The sequence below is a fragment of the Myxine glutinosa genome, chromosome 1 (genome assembly GCF_964187855.1).
Source record: "Myxine glutinosa chromosome 1, kmMyxGlut1.1, whole genome shotgun sequence".
Classification (NCBI taxonomy): Eukaryota; Metazoa; Chordata; class Myxini; order Myxiniformes; family Myxinidae; genus Myxine; species Myxine glutinosa.
This window is the reverse complement of record NC_136261.1, coordinates 237437625-237452232: the sequence shown is the minus strand read 5'-3', so window position 1 is coordinate 237452232 and position 14608 is coordinate 237437625. Positions and strand designations below refer to the sequence as shown.

The window sequence follows — 14608 nt, the reverse complement described above, 5'->3', positions numbered from 1 at the left end:
CGACCTTCCAGACTCAGAGCAGGGATTTGAACCACCGACCTTCCAGACTCAGAGCAGGGATTTGAACCACCGACCTTCCAGACTCAGAGCAGGGATTTGAACCACCGACCTTCCAGACTCAAAGCATGGATTTGAAATACCGACCTTCCAGACTCAGAGCAGGGATTTGAACCATCGACCTTCCAGACTCAGAGCAGGGATTTGAACCACCGACCTTCCAGACTCAGAGCAGGGATTTGAACCACCGACCTTCCAGACTCAAAGCATGGATTTGAAATACCGACCTTCCAGACTCAGAGCAGGGATTTGAACCACCGACCTTCCAGACTCAGAGCAGGGATTTGAACCATCGACCTTCCAGACTGATAATAGACGCTCCAACAAGCAAGATTGAATGTGGTTAAAAAATAATGTCGTGGTTAAATTACCAACGGTTAAAATTGTGATTTAAAAATAAAAAATGTTCCCTGACCGGGAATCGAACCCGGGCCGCGGCGGTGAGAGCGTCGAATCCTAACCACTGGACCACCAGGGAGACACATGACTTGACGTGACTAGAGGAAATCAGGTGTTAATAAATGAAAATCACGTGGTTGGTTGGAAAGGACACACAGGCACACGAAGGAGAATGAGACGCTTGAAATACACGACCTGGAGAATGAATGAGACTGATTTTGTGAAACACTCCGAGGTTTTGATCCACCACAAACGTAACAACAACCTTTTACCTTCCTGCACATGCACACCTGGTTACTATTCGTGAGTAAATGAAATACCGGAACTCTTATTGTTGAAACATTCGCTCAAATCAATATGATTTGTTCATTTAAAGAGAAAGATTTTCTTCTCACATTATGGAGGCAAAATCAGCACAAAGTTTCAGGTTTAAGGGGAAATTGGTGGAAGGGGCAGATGTGGGGTTGTGCTTGGAGTTATATACAGCCTGCACACCTTACCTGCACAAGGAGGAACATTGAATGATGTAATGAGAGATCGAATGGGTAAATAAATTTTTTTTATCAGAAGTGAATTGTTTCAAAAAAAAATTTTGTCGAGAAGATCCAGGCTCGTGCAAGAGCTAACATTAATCACACAAAAGGTTAAAATTGTCTTTGGTATGACTCGGACTTCCAGGAACGGGCACATGAGACGAAATAAAGGGAGTGGGAGACAAGATGGGGAGAGAGGGGGAAGCACACAAGTACAACATTTGAGAGCAGGAACATCGGGAGATCTGTGGGAGGGAGAGGGCTTGGGGGGAGGAGGCGTGGGAATCGAGGGATAAAACACATGAATACAGCAACCACTTCCAGGGAAGAAGCCGGTATTTCAAAAAAGTGGATCTGGGGTCACATAAGGGAGCGGGAGACAGGGGTAGAAAAGATCAAGGTTTTGGATGGGGGAAGATCAGAGATGATGGTGACAACTGTTTTAAAGACCTGGAGGGAGGAATGGGATTGATGAGAGTGAGGGAATTTGTTCCAGAGGTCGGAAAAAAGAGGAATGAAAGAGTGAAGGTGAGCAGAGAGTCTTGATTTTGGCAGTTTTACCAGAAATTATTATTAATAATATTATATTAAATTATATATTAAATAATAATATGCATTAAATATTAAATTATTAAATATTATTGGCAATTTCATAATTGTTTATGAAAGGTGATTAATATGCATTGTGTGAAGTGATAAAGAAGAGTTGTGGGATATTATTTTAATGGGAGAAGAAGAACATTGCTGAAGGACAGAGAGGAAAGGGAAGTCACGTGACGGTGGGAAGTGGAGGGAGGAAATGTTCGGGATTATTGTTGAATAGTCATGGCAACAGACGCACAGGTTCCGGTTTAAAGACCTCTCTTCCATGTCCTTTCCACACCTTCTCACACGTCACTTCCGGTTCTGCCTCATCATTACCGAGACATAATTCCTTCCTTCAGATTGAGACAACACACAATACCACATGTTCCTTTTTTTGAAAAGCTATCAACAACTCTAGTTATGAAAAAAAACAAATAATAAGGCAAACATGTTGTTGATGGTAAATATCCTGAATACTGAAATCACCATACCACATATCCCTTTTTAGTGAAGATGATCACAACTGCTTAATTACGTATCAACACTTTGCAATGAAAAACAAATAATATAGTCAGCATGTGATTGAAGGTAAACATGTCACATGACAAAGTCCTTCGTCCATTCAGGAGCTTGACGATGTCTGGTCCCACGGCAAACACCTGGGGCAAAGACTTGTGGAGGCATTTGTTGGTCAGAGTTACCACAAAACCTGTCAGACTTCAGCAGCAAGTCCATTTTGTGGTTTGAATATCAGGTGCGACATGAATTGCATTGCACACCTTCCCATCAGAGAGTGTGCAGGTAGCAGGACCTCTCTGTTTAATTATCGTGAGGGGTTGTTGGGTAAACTTGGTTTGTCCTTCTTGTGAAGTCGTGTGCTCAGTTGCAAGAAACTCTGATAATATAACCAAGACAGAGGGGCTATCCTGTGGTTAAAATTCCTATCCTGTGGTTAAAATTCCTATCCGAAGGTTAAAATTCCGTTCCTGTGGTTAAATTCCGATCCAAACGTTAAAATTCCTATCCTGTGGTTAAAATTCCTTTCCGGCAGTTAAAATGCCTATCTTGTGGTTATAATTCCGATCTGATGCTTAAAATTCCTATGCAATGGTTAAAATTCTTATCCAAAGGTTACAATTTCGATCCCACGGTTAAAATTCCTATCCTGTAGTTAAAATTCCAATCCAATGGTTAAAATTCCTATCCTGTGGTTACAATTCCAATCCAATGGTTATAGTTCCTATCTTGTGCTTAAAATTCTGATCCGATGGTTAAAATTCCTATCCTGTGGTTAAAATTCCTATCCCATGGTTAAAATTCCTTTCCTGTGGTTAAAATTCTGACGTGATGATTAAAATTCCGATCCAATCGTTAAAATTCCGATCCAATGGTTAAAATTCCGATCCGATAGTCAAAATTCCTATCCTGTGGTTAAAATTCATATCCGATGGTTAAAATTCCTATCCTGCGGTTAAAATTCTGTTCCGATGGTTAAAATTCCTATCCTGTGGTTAAAATTCCGATTCAGTGGTTAAAATTCCTATACTGTGGTTAAAATTCCGATCCTATGGTTAAAATTCCGATCCTGTTGTTAAAATTCCTATCCGATGGTTAAAATTCCTTTCCTGTGGTTAAAATTCTGACGCGATGATTAAAATTCCGATCCAATAGTTAAAATTCCGATCCAATGGTTAAAATTCCGATCCGATGGTTAAAATTCCTATCCTCTGGTTAAAATTCCTATCCAAAGGATAAAATTCCTATCCAATGGTTAAAATTCTGATCAGATGGTTAAAATTCCTATCCTGTGGTTAAAATTCCTATCCGAAGGTTAAAATTCCTTTCCTGTGGTTAAATTCCGATCCAAACGTTAAAATTCCTATCCTGTGGTTAAAATTCCTTTCCGGCAGTTAAAATGCCTATCTTGTGGTTATAATTCCGATCCGATGCTTAAAATTCCTATGCAATGGTTAAAATTCTTATCCAAAGGTTACAATTTCAATCCCATGGTTAAAATTCCTATCCAATCATTAAAAATCCTGTCCTGTGGTTACAATTCCAATCCGATGGTTATACTTCCTATCTTGTGCTTCCCGATCCGATGGTTAAAAATCCTATCCTGCGGTTAAAATTCCTATCCCATGGTTAAAATTCCTTTCCTGTGGTTAAAATTCTGACGCGATGGTTAAAATTCTGATCCAATGGTTAAAATTCCTATCCTGTTGTTAAATTTCTGATCCGAACATTAAAATTCCTATCCAATGGTTAAAATTCCTTTCCGGTGGTTAAAATGCCTATCTTGTGGTTATAATTCCGATCCAATGCTTAAAATTCCTATCCAATGGTTAAAATTCCCATCCAAAGGTTACAATTTCGATCCCATGGTTAAAATTCCTATCCTGCATTTAAAATTCCTATCCTGCATTTAAAATTCCTATCCTGTGGTTACAATTCCAATGCGATGGTTTGACTTCCTATCTTGTGCTTAAAATTCCGATCCGATGGTTACAATTCCTATCCTGTGGTTAAAATTCCTATCCAATGGTTAAAATTCCTTTCCTGTGGTTAAAATCCTGACGCGATGGTTAAAATTCCGATCCAATAATTAAAATTCCAATCCAATGGTTAAAATTCCGATCCGATGGTTAAAATTCCTATCCTGTGGTTAAAATTCCTATCCGATGGTTAAAATTCCTATCCTGTGGTTAAAATTCTGATCCGATGGTTAAAATTCCTATCCTGTGGTTAAAATTCCTATCCCATGGTTAAAATTCCTTTCCTGTGGTTAAAATTCTGACGCGATGGTTAAAATTCCGATCCAATGGTTAAAATTCCTATCCTGTTGTTAAAATTCTGATCCGAACGTTAAAATTCCTATCCAATGGTTAAAATTCCGATCCGATGGTTAAAATTCCTATCCTGTGGTTAAAATTCCTATCCGATGGTTAAAATTCCTTTCCTGTGGTTAAAATTCCGATCCGAACGTTAAAATTCATATCCTGTGGTTAAAATTCCTTTCCTGTGGTTAAAATTCTGACGCGATGGTTAAAATTCCGATCCAATGGTTTAAATTCCTATCCTGTTGTTAAAATTCTGATCCGAACATTAAAATTCCTATCCAATGGTTAAAATTCTGATCTGATGGTTAAAAATCCTATCCTGTGGTTAAAATTCCTATCCGAAGGTTAAAATTCCTTTCCTGTGGTTAAAATTCCTATCCTGTGGTTAAAATTCCTATCCTGTGGTTAAAATTCCTTTCCGGTGGTTAAAATGCCTATGTTGTGGTTATAATTCCGATCCGATGCTTAAAATTCCTATCCAATGGTTAAAATTCACATCCAAAGGTTACAATTTCGATCCCACGGTTAAAATTCCTATCCTGCAGTTAAAATTCCTTTCCGATGGTTAAAATTCCTATCCTGTGGTTACAATTCCAATGCGATGGTTCGACTTCCTATCTTGTGCTTAAAATTCCGACCCGATGGTTACAATCCCTATCCTGTGGTTAAAATTCCTATCCAATGGTTAAAATTCCTTTCCTGTGGTTAAAATCCTGACATGATGGTTAAAATTCCGATCCAATAATTAAAATTCCAATCCAATGGTTAAAATTCCGATCCGATGGTTAAAATTCCTATCCTGTGGTTAAAATTCCTATCCCGTGGTTAAAATTCCTATCCGAAGGTTAAAATTCCTTTCCGATGGTTAAAATTCTTATCCAATGACAAACTATCGGATGGATAACATATGGGAGGATTAGAGGAGGATAGCTATAATCCACCAGATAAGGCTGAATAAGGTTTGGATGAACTTTGGATTGGTTGATGGCATCCCACAATGCATTGCACTGTCTCACCTGCTGATAAAGGTGTCATGGCGGCTGAACAAAGTCGAAATAGAAAGAGAAAGGCAAACTAGGCCCATCAAACGGGATATACGCTGTGTCTGGCGACAGCAGAGCATGTAAAGGTCGGCTCGTACCTGCCGTCTCATTATATTTCATGTTCCGACAATGCATGATATTGCCATGACCAGGAATGGTTTGTCGTTGTTTTGTGCCTGTTGACACCACACGCTTATGACTCTGAGCTCGCAAAGCGAAAAGCAGGGTTCGGCATTCGTTTTATTCACACGTGTGGCGTATATGTCTGCACTTTTAAAATTCATTTTCTCGGCAACCGTTGGTCCGATTGACACGAAATTCTACCGCAGAAGTGCGTCCACCTGGAGAATATTTGAATGATAATCATGATCATGGTTAACATTTCGAGATTAACCATCGGATAATCATGAATGATAAATCATGAGTGTGATAGTGACAAAAAATCCCCTGTTACTCTGCAGAACTGCCTGATAAATCATGAATGATAATGAATGAATGATAATGAATCATGAATAAATCATGAATGATAATGATAATGATAATCATGAATGATAAATCATGAGTGTGATAGTGACAAACAATCCCCTGTTACTCTGCAGAACTGCTTCCGAATTGTTTGTGCCCTTCACAGATTTCTCATTGACTTCAACAAACCCTTTCAAGTTCAGCTTTTTTGTGGAGAAACCTTCAATTTTTGGAGGCTCTGCTCCTGAAATACCTTGTGAGCCTCCTTCCCTTCTGTGGTGCATATAGCAGGTCACGATAAACTTCAGGTCTGGCAGGTACTCGCGAGATATTGACAAGATCTGAAGGGTCCTGGCCAAATGGGTTTGTCCAGTCGTTGTTCCGTAAGCCAACATTTGCTCAAACATCTGATTCGTCTTTGTGGATGTGAGGCTGCTCTACATAGGCAGGTCAGCAGAATTCTGAGCTCATAAAAGGTCTGTCGCAATTTAGTTGAACAATTCTGTTACACATCTTTTTGGGAGTGACATGTTTAAAAATAACAAATTTAGGCTTTTTCTTGGCATTTGAAAGATTTCAAGGCAAACATGACAAAAATGGTTAAAATAAATATTGACATGTTCATAATTATAGCGAACAACGATTGATCAACACAAGTTATGATTTGACAACCAGAATTTGCCGTGCAGCCAAAGTGCTGAATTACTTGAACACTGCTTGAAAATGGCGGCTTTCTATAAAGATGGCGTCGAAAATGGCAACAAGCAACTCCTTTGAAATGTCCATCATTCTTTTTCATGGACGTCATACCTTGGTGGAAGTAAAAATCATAGTGGGATTCACTCTCTCAAATTGATACTCACCTTGAAAAATGTTTGCACCTGGCACATGGACGAGTAGGATCGTTCAGATATGTGACCGTCAGACCAACACCAGGCCTGCAAAGTAATAACATGAGCTTCCTTGGCGAAACTTCCACCCGTTCACCCTCTCAACGTCTGTGCAAGGATATTACCAACCTATGGTTGTTTATCAGTTCGGTCCAAGAAAATACCCTTTTAAATTAGAATTCCGCCTTTTCGAAATGCTGAACATCAAGCAAGAAAGCATCATGTTCCATTTTAAAGTCTTTGGTTTGACTCGGTCGGGATTTGAACCACCGACCTTCCAGACTCAGAGCAGGGATTTGAACCACCGACCTTCCAGACTCAGAGCAGGGATTTGAACCACCGACCTTCCAGACTCAGAGCAGGGATTTGAACCACCGACCTTCCAGATTCAGAGCAGGGATTTAAACCACCGACATTCCAGGCTCAGAGCAGGGATTTGAACGACCGACCTTCCAGACTCAGAGCATGGATTTAAACCATCGACCTTCCAGACTCAGAGCAGGGATTTGAACCACCGACCTTCCAGACTCAGAGCAGGGATTTGAACCACCGACATTCCAGACTCAGAGCATGGATTTAAACCACCGACATTCCAGACTCAGAGCAGGGATTTAAACCACCGACATTCCAGACTCAGAGCATGGATTTAAACCACCGACCTTCCAGACTCAGAGCAGGGATTTGAACGACCGACCTTCCAGACTCAGAGCAGGGATTTGAACCACCGACCTTCCAGACTCAAAGCATGGATTTCAACCACCGAACTTCCAGACTCAGAGCAGGGATTTGAAATACCGACCTTCCAGACTCAGAGCAGGGATTTAAACCACCGACCTTCCAGACTCAGAGCAGGGATTTGAACCATCGACCTTCCAGACTGATAAATAGACGCTCCAACAAGCAAGATTGAATGTGGTTAAAAAATAATGTCGTGGTTAAATTACCAACGGTTAAAATTGTGGTTTAAAAATAAAGAATGTTCCCTGACCGGGAATCGAACCCGGGCCGCGGCGGTGAGAGCGTCGAATCCTAACCACTAGACCACCAGGGAGACACATTAGTTAACGTGACTGGAGGAAATCAGGTGTTAATAAATGAAAATCACGTGGTTGGTTGGAAAGGACACACGCACACGAAGGAGAATGAGACGCTTGAAATACACGACCTGGAGAATGAATGAGAATGAGACTGTAGCGGTTACCGCTGGATGCACATAATCGCCTTGCACCGGCCAGAACACGGCCAGACGCGCCTCTCCCGGGCATGCCCGGACTCACTGTTCCCGGGCACGCCCGAACCTCCCGGGCACGCCCAGTCTCGTCTTTCCCGGGCATGCCCGCTCTCGCCTTTCCAGGGCTCGCCCAGAGCGTCCGGGCATGCCCGCTATCGCCTTTCCAGGGCTCGCCCAGAGCGTCCGGGCATGCCCGCTATCGCCTTTCCAGGGCTCGCCCAGAGCGTCCGGGCATGCCCGCTATCGCCTTTCCAGGGCTCGCCCAGAGCGCCCGGGCACGCCCAGCCTCGACTTGCCAGGCCGCAGCCAAACACGCCCGGGCAGGTCCAGACTCGCCTTTCCAAGGCTCGCCCTTGATACCCGGGCATGCCCGGTATAGCTTTTGCCGGGCAAACTTCCCGACATAAATGTGTATATATATTGTTGCCCGAAAAACGGGCTTGTCAGAATACCTGAGCTGTTTTGTTTCAATAAAGCAACTCGGACGAATTCCGTCTTTGGTCGCGTCAATTCTTTCGACTCGCGTTGGAACGCAATTCCTTCATTGGTGACCTACCGACATGGATACGGCAGTGACGCTTAAACTGCCTACCTTCTGGGAGGTTCACGCGGCTGTTTGGTTCGCCCAGGCGGACTCTCAGTTCGCCCTGCGAGGCATCACCGCGGACGACACCCGCTTCCACCATGTTGTGGCGGCGCTCGGTTCCACCACCGCGGCCCGCGCCTTGAGCCTCCTCCAGCACCCGCCGGCTGCTGACAAATACGACGCGCTGAAGACGCTCCTCCTCGGCGCTTTCGCCCTCTCACCGGCAGCACGCGCACGGCGCCTGCTTGACCTGCCCGAGCTCGGCGACACGCGCCCGTCCGAGCGCATGGACTATATGCTCTCGTTGCTCGGCGAGCACTCTCCGGCATTCCTGTTCCGGGAGCTGTTCCTCCGTCAGCTGCCTAACCCGGTACGCCTCGCCCTGGCTGGCACGTTGATCACGGATTCCCGCGGCCTCGCCAGGGAAGCCGATAAGATCTCCTCGGCGGGCCAGCACATCGGCGCGGTTACCTGGAGCCCGCCGCCGTCCGAGGCGACGCCCACGACGCCCGAGCGCCCTGCGTGGTTGGAGGTCGAACTGCCGGTGCAACTGGCGGCCGCCACGCTGCACCGCCCGCTTCCGACACGACGGCCGGGGCCTCCACCTGACCGGGCGTGGTGTTATTACCACGCCAGGTTCGGACACAAGGCTCGGACGTGCCGGCCCACGTGCACTTTCGGCAGGTCGGGAAACGGCCGGGCCGGCGTTCATTCCCAGCCATGAGCGCCGGCCACTCGGGCAACTTGCTGTTTATTCGGGACAAAGCGTCTGGACGGCGTTTCCTGTGCGACACCGGCGCCCAACTGAGCGTCATACCTGCCTCCGAGCAGGACAGGCTGGACGCAGTTTGCGGCCCCTCTTTGGTCGCTGCTAATGGCTCGGCCATACGCACTTTCGGCCCACGCGTCGTCACCCTCTGCTTCGGCAGCCAGCGCTTTCAATGGACTTTTGTTACCGCCAGCGTCCCCGTGGCTTTGCTGGGCGCCGACTTCCTCTGCGCGCAAGGGCTGCTGGTCGACGTCAAACGACGTCGCCTTGTCCACGCCGAGACCTTCAGCTCCCTGGCGTGCACAATGAGCAGCTCCGCGCCGACCGAACTGGCGTGCGCCCTCCCGGCAACGAACGAGTTCGCTCGCCTGCTCGTGGAATTCCCGGCCCTCACGCGGCCGACGTTTTCGGCCGTCGCGGTGCGGCACGGGATCGAGCACCACATACCCACTACGGGCCCGCCGGTCTACGCCAGGGCCCGCCGCCTCGACCCAGCCAAGCTCGCCGTGGCAAAGGCCGAATTCGACGCGTTGGAGCACCTCGGCATCGTGCGGCGCTCCGATAGCGCATGGGCCTCGCCACTGCACATCGTGCCAAAGCCGGGGGGTGGATGGCGCCCGTGTGGCGACTACCACCGTCTCAATGACGCTACCACCCCCGACAGGTACCCGATCCCGCATATTCAGGACTTTTCCGCCCGTTTGGCGGGACGGGTCATCTTTTCGAAAATTGACCTGATACGGGGCTACCACCAGGTACCTGTCCGGGCGGCCGACATCCCGAAGACGGCCGTCATCACGCCGTTCGGCCTGTTCGAATTTTTGCGGATGCCGTTTGGCCTCAAGAACGCGGCCCAGGCGTTCCAGCGCTTGATGGACGGCGTGCTGCGCGACCTGCCGTTTCTTTTCGTCTATCTGGACGACATCCTCGTCGCCAGCACGTCCCGCGTCGAGCACCTCCTCCACCTCCGAACACTGTTCGGTCGCCTCAGCGAGCACGGCTTAATTGTCAACCCGGTCAAATGCCACTTCGGCGCGACGACCGTTGACTTTTTGGGCCACCGCATCACCAATACCGGGGCCGTGCCGCTGCCGACCAAGGTCGAGGCCATCACCACGTTCCCGCGTCCCCGTTCCATCAAGGCCCTCCAAGAGTTCCTCGGCATGGTGAATTTTTATCACCGATTCGTGCCCCGCGCTGCTCAGCTCATGCGGCCCCTTTACGAGGCCCTCCGGGGCAAGCCGGCCAAGCATGACATTGTTTGGTCCGCGGCCATGGACGCGGCCTTCGCCAGTGCCAAACGGGCCCTCGCCGACGCAACGCTGCTGGCTCACCCGGTGCTCAACGCGCCCATCGCCCTCACTACGGACGCCTCCAACTACGCGGTGGGCGCCGTCCATGAGCAATGGGTGGACGGGGTTTGGCAGCCACTCGCTTTTTTCAGCCGGCAACTCCGGCCGAACGAGTTAAACTACAGCACGTTCGACCGCGAGCTGCTCGGGCTATTCCTGGCCGTTCGCCATTTCCGACACCTCCTGGAGGGCCGCCCGTTCACGGCTTTCGTCGACCACAAGCCGTTGGTCTACGCAATGGCTAAGGTCACGGAGCCGTGGTCGGCCCGCCAGCAGCGCCACCTCTCCGCCGTGTCGGAGTTCACCACGGACATCCAGCACGTCGCCGGCAAAGACAACGCCGTGGCCGACTGCCTTTCGCGGGCCAGCGCGAACGCGGTCCACCTCGGCGTGGACTTCACGCTCATGGCGGCCGACCAGACCACCGACGCATCGGTGCAGGCACTCCGCGTGGCGGACACGGGCCTCCGCCTGGCCGACATCCCCTTCGCGGGCACCGTCCTGCTCTGCGACGTCTCCCAGGGCCAGCCTCGCCCCATCGTGCCCGTTTCCTGGCAGCGCCGCATCTTCGCCTCCATCCACGGCCTTTCTCACCCGGGCCGGAAAGCTTCTCAGAAGCTGGTGTCGGCGCGTTTCGTCTGGCACGGCCTTCGACGAAACATCCGCGACTGGGCCAACGCCTGCACGGCCTGCCAGCGAGCCAAGGTCCACCGCCACACCCAGGCCCCGCTGGCACCTTTCGCCGTGCCTGAGCGGCGTTTCGACCACGTCCACGTGGACCTGGTGGGTCCCCTGCCCCCCTCGCGGGGGTTCACCCACCTGCTCACCATGGTGGACAGGACCACTAGGTGGCCGGAGGCCGTGCCCCTCACCTCCACCACCACCGCCGACGTGGCGCAGGCGTTCATCGCCACCTGGGTCGCGCGCTTCGGCGCACCAGCGGACATCTCATCCGACCGCGGCCCACAGTTCACGTCTGAGCTTTGGGGCGCGGTCGCCCGTCCGTTGGGGGTCACGCTGCACCGCACCACGGCCTACCACCCCCAAGCCAATGGGTTGTGCGAGCGGTTTCACCGCTCCATGAAGGCCGCACTCATGGCCGGCCTTCAGGACGACGGTTGGGCCGACCGGCTGCCGTGGGTCCTTTTGGGCCTTCGCACGGCCCCCAAGGAAGACCTCCAGGCGTCCGCCGCCGAGCTCGTCTACGGCCAGCCACTCCGCGTCCCGGGCGAATTCGTGCCTGACGCTACCAGTCCCTGGTCCGCCGCTCGCCAGCGCTCGGACCTCCAGGAGGCCGCCCGACGATTTGCCCCCGTGCCGATGTCCCGCCACGGTGGCCCCCAGTCCTACGTCCCCCCGGCGCTTCGCACAGCGGAGTACGTCTTTGTGCGTCATGACGCGCACCGGGGGCCACTCCGGCCGCCGTACGACGGGCCCTTCTGGGTCCTGCGACGGGGCGACAAGTCTTTCATCGTCGACTTCGGCGGCCGGCCGGACCGGATTTCTGTGGACCGCCTCAAACCGGCGCACATGGACGTCGACCGACCACCACGGTTGGCCCTTCCTCCGCGGCGAGGCCGCCCCCCGTCCACAGTTCCCCCCGCTCGACCACCCACCACCACGTCAGACCCCTCCCCACGACCCTCCAGGGGTCGCTTCGGCCGGGTCATCCGGACCCCCCTTAAATTGACCCTGCCGGTGCAGGTCGATTCTGGAGGGGCGTGTGTAGCGGTTACCGCTGGATGTACATAATCGCCTTGCACTGGCCAGAACACGACCAGACGCGCCTCTCCCGGGCATGCCCGGACTCACTGTTCCCGGGCACGCCCGAATTCCCGGGCACGCCCGGTCTCGTCTTTCACGGGCATGCCCGCTCTCGCCTTTCCAGGGCTCGCCCAGAGCGTCCGGGCATGCCCGCTATCGCCTTTCCAGGGCTCGCCCAGAGCGTCCGGGCATGCCCGCTATCGCCTTTCCAGGGCACGCCCAGAGCGTCCGGGCATGCCCGCTATCGCCTTTCCAGGGCTCGCCCAGAGCGTCCGGGCATGCCCGCTATCGCCTTTCCAGTGCTCGCCCAGAGCGCCCGGGCACGCCCAGCCTCGACTTGCCAGGCCGCAGCCAAACACGCCCGGGCAGGTCCAGACTCGCCTTTCCAAGGCTCGCCCTTGATACCCGGGCATGCCCGGTATAGCTTTTACCGGACAAACTTCCCGACATAAATGTGTATATATATTGTTGCCCGAAAAACGGGCTTGTCAGAATACCTGAGCTGTTTTGTTTCAATAAAGCAACTCGGACGAATTCCGTCTTTGGTCGCGTCAATTCTTTCGACTCGCGTTGGAGCGCAGTTCCTTCAAGACTGACTTTGTGAAACACTCCGAGGTTTTGATCCACCACAAACGTAACAACAACCTTTTACCTTCCTGCACATGCACACCTGGTTACTATTCGTGAGTAAATGAAATACCGGAACTCTTATTGTTGAAACATTCGCTCAAATCAATATGATTTGTTCATTTAAAGAGAAAGATTTTCTTCTCACATTATGGAGGCAAAATCAGCACAAAGTTTCAGGTTTAAGGGGAAATTGGTGGAAGGGGCAGCTGTGGGGTTGTGCTTGGAGTTATATACAGCCTGCACACCTGTACCTGCACAAGGAGGAACATTGAATGATGTAATGAGAGATCGAATGGGTAAATAATTTTTTTTTATCAGAAGTGAATTGTTTAAAAAAAAATTTTTGTCGAGAAGATCCAGGCTCGTGCAAGAGCTAACATTAATCACACAAAAGGTTAAAATTGTCTTTGGTATGACTCGGACTTCCAGGAACGGGCACATGAGACGAAATAAAGGGAGTGGGAGACAAGATGGGGAGAGAGGGGGAAGCACACAAGTACAACATTTGAGAGCAGGAACATCGGGAGATCTGTGGGAGGGAGAGGGCTTGGGGGGAGGAGGCGTGGGAATCGAGGTATAAAACACATGAATATAGCAACCACTTCCCGGGAAGAAGCCGGTATTTCAAAAAAGTGGATCTGGGGTCACATAAGGGAGCGGGAGACAGGGGTAGAAAAGATCAAGGTTTTGGATGGGGGAAGATTAGAGATGATGGTGAACAACTGTTTTAAAGACCTGGAGGGAGGAGTGGGATTGAAGAGAGTGAGGGAATTTGTTCCAGAGGTCGGAAAAAAGAGGAATGAAAGAGTGAAGGTGAGCAGAGAGTCTTGATTTTGGCAGTTTCACCAGAAATTATTATTAATAATATTATATTAAATTATATATTAAATAATATTATGCATTAAATATTAAATTATTAAATATTATTGGCAATTTCATAATTGTTTATGAAAGGTGATTAATATGCATTGTGTGAAGTGATAAAGAAGAGTTGTGGGATATTATTTTAATGGGAGAAGAAGAACATTGCTGAAGGACAGAGAGGAAAGGGAAGTCACGTGACGGTGGGAAGTGGAGGGAGGAAATGTTCGGGATTATTGTTGAATAGTCATGGCAACAGACGCACAGGTTCTTCAGCGAAACGGTTTAAAGACCTCTCTTCCATGTCCTTTCCACACCTTCTCACACGTCACCTCCGGTTCTGCCTCATCATTACCGAGACATAATTCCTTCCTTCAGATTGACACAACACACAATACCACATGTTCCTTTTTTTGAAAAGCTATCAACAACTCTAGTTATGAAAAAAAACAAATAATAAGGCAAACATGTTGTTGATGGTAAATATCCTGAATACTGAAATCACCAGACCACATGTCCCTTTTTGGTGAAGATGATCACAACTGCTTAATTACGTATCAACACTTTGCAATGAAAAACAAATAATATAGTCAGCATGTGATT

The 14608-nt window shown here is 49.2% G+C and overlaps 2 non-coding genes across 2 annotated transcripts; both read right to left on the bottom strand.

Annotated features, from left to right (window-relative positions):
• Positions 1-463: 463 nt before the first annotated feature.
• Positions 464-535, bottom strand: TRNAE-CUC (transfer RNA glutamic acid (anticodon CUC)). Its single transcript has one exon. It is a non-coding gene; the product is annotated as a tRNA-Glu (tRNA).
• A 7256-nt stretch (positions 536-7791) lies between these two features.
• Positions 7792-7863, bottom strand: TRNAE-CUC (transfer RNA glutamic acid (anticodon CUC)). The gene has a single exon. It is a non-coding gene; the product is annotated as a tRNA-Glu (tRNA).
• Between the last annotated feature and the right edge of the window lie 6745 nt (positions 7864-14608).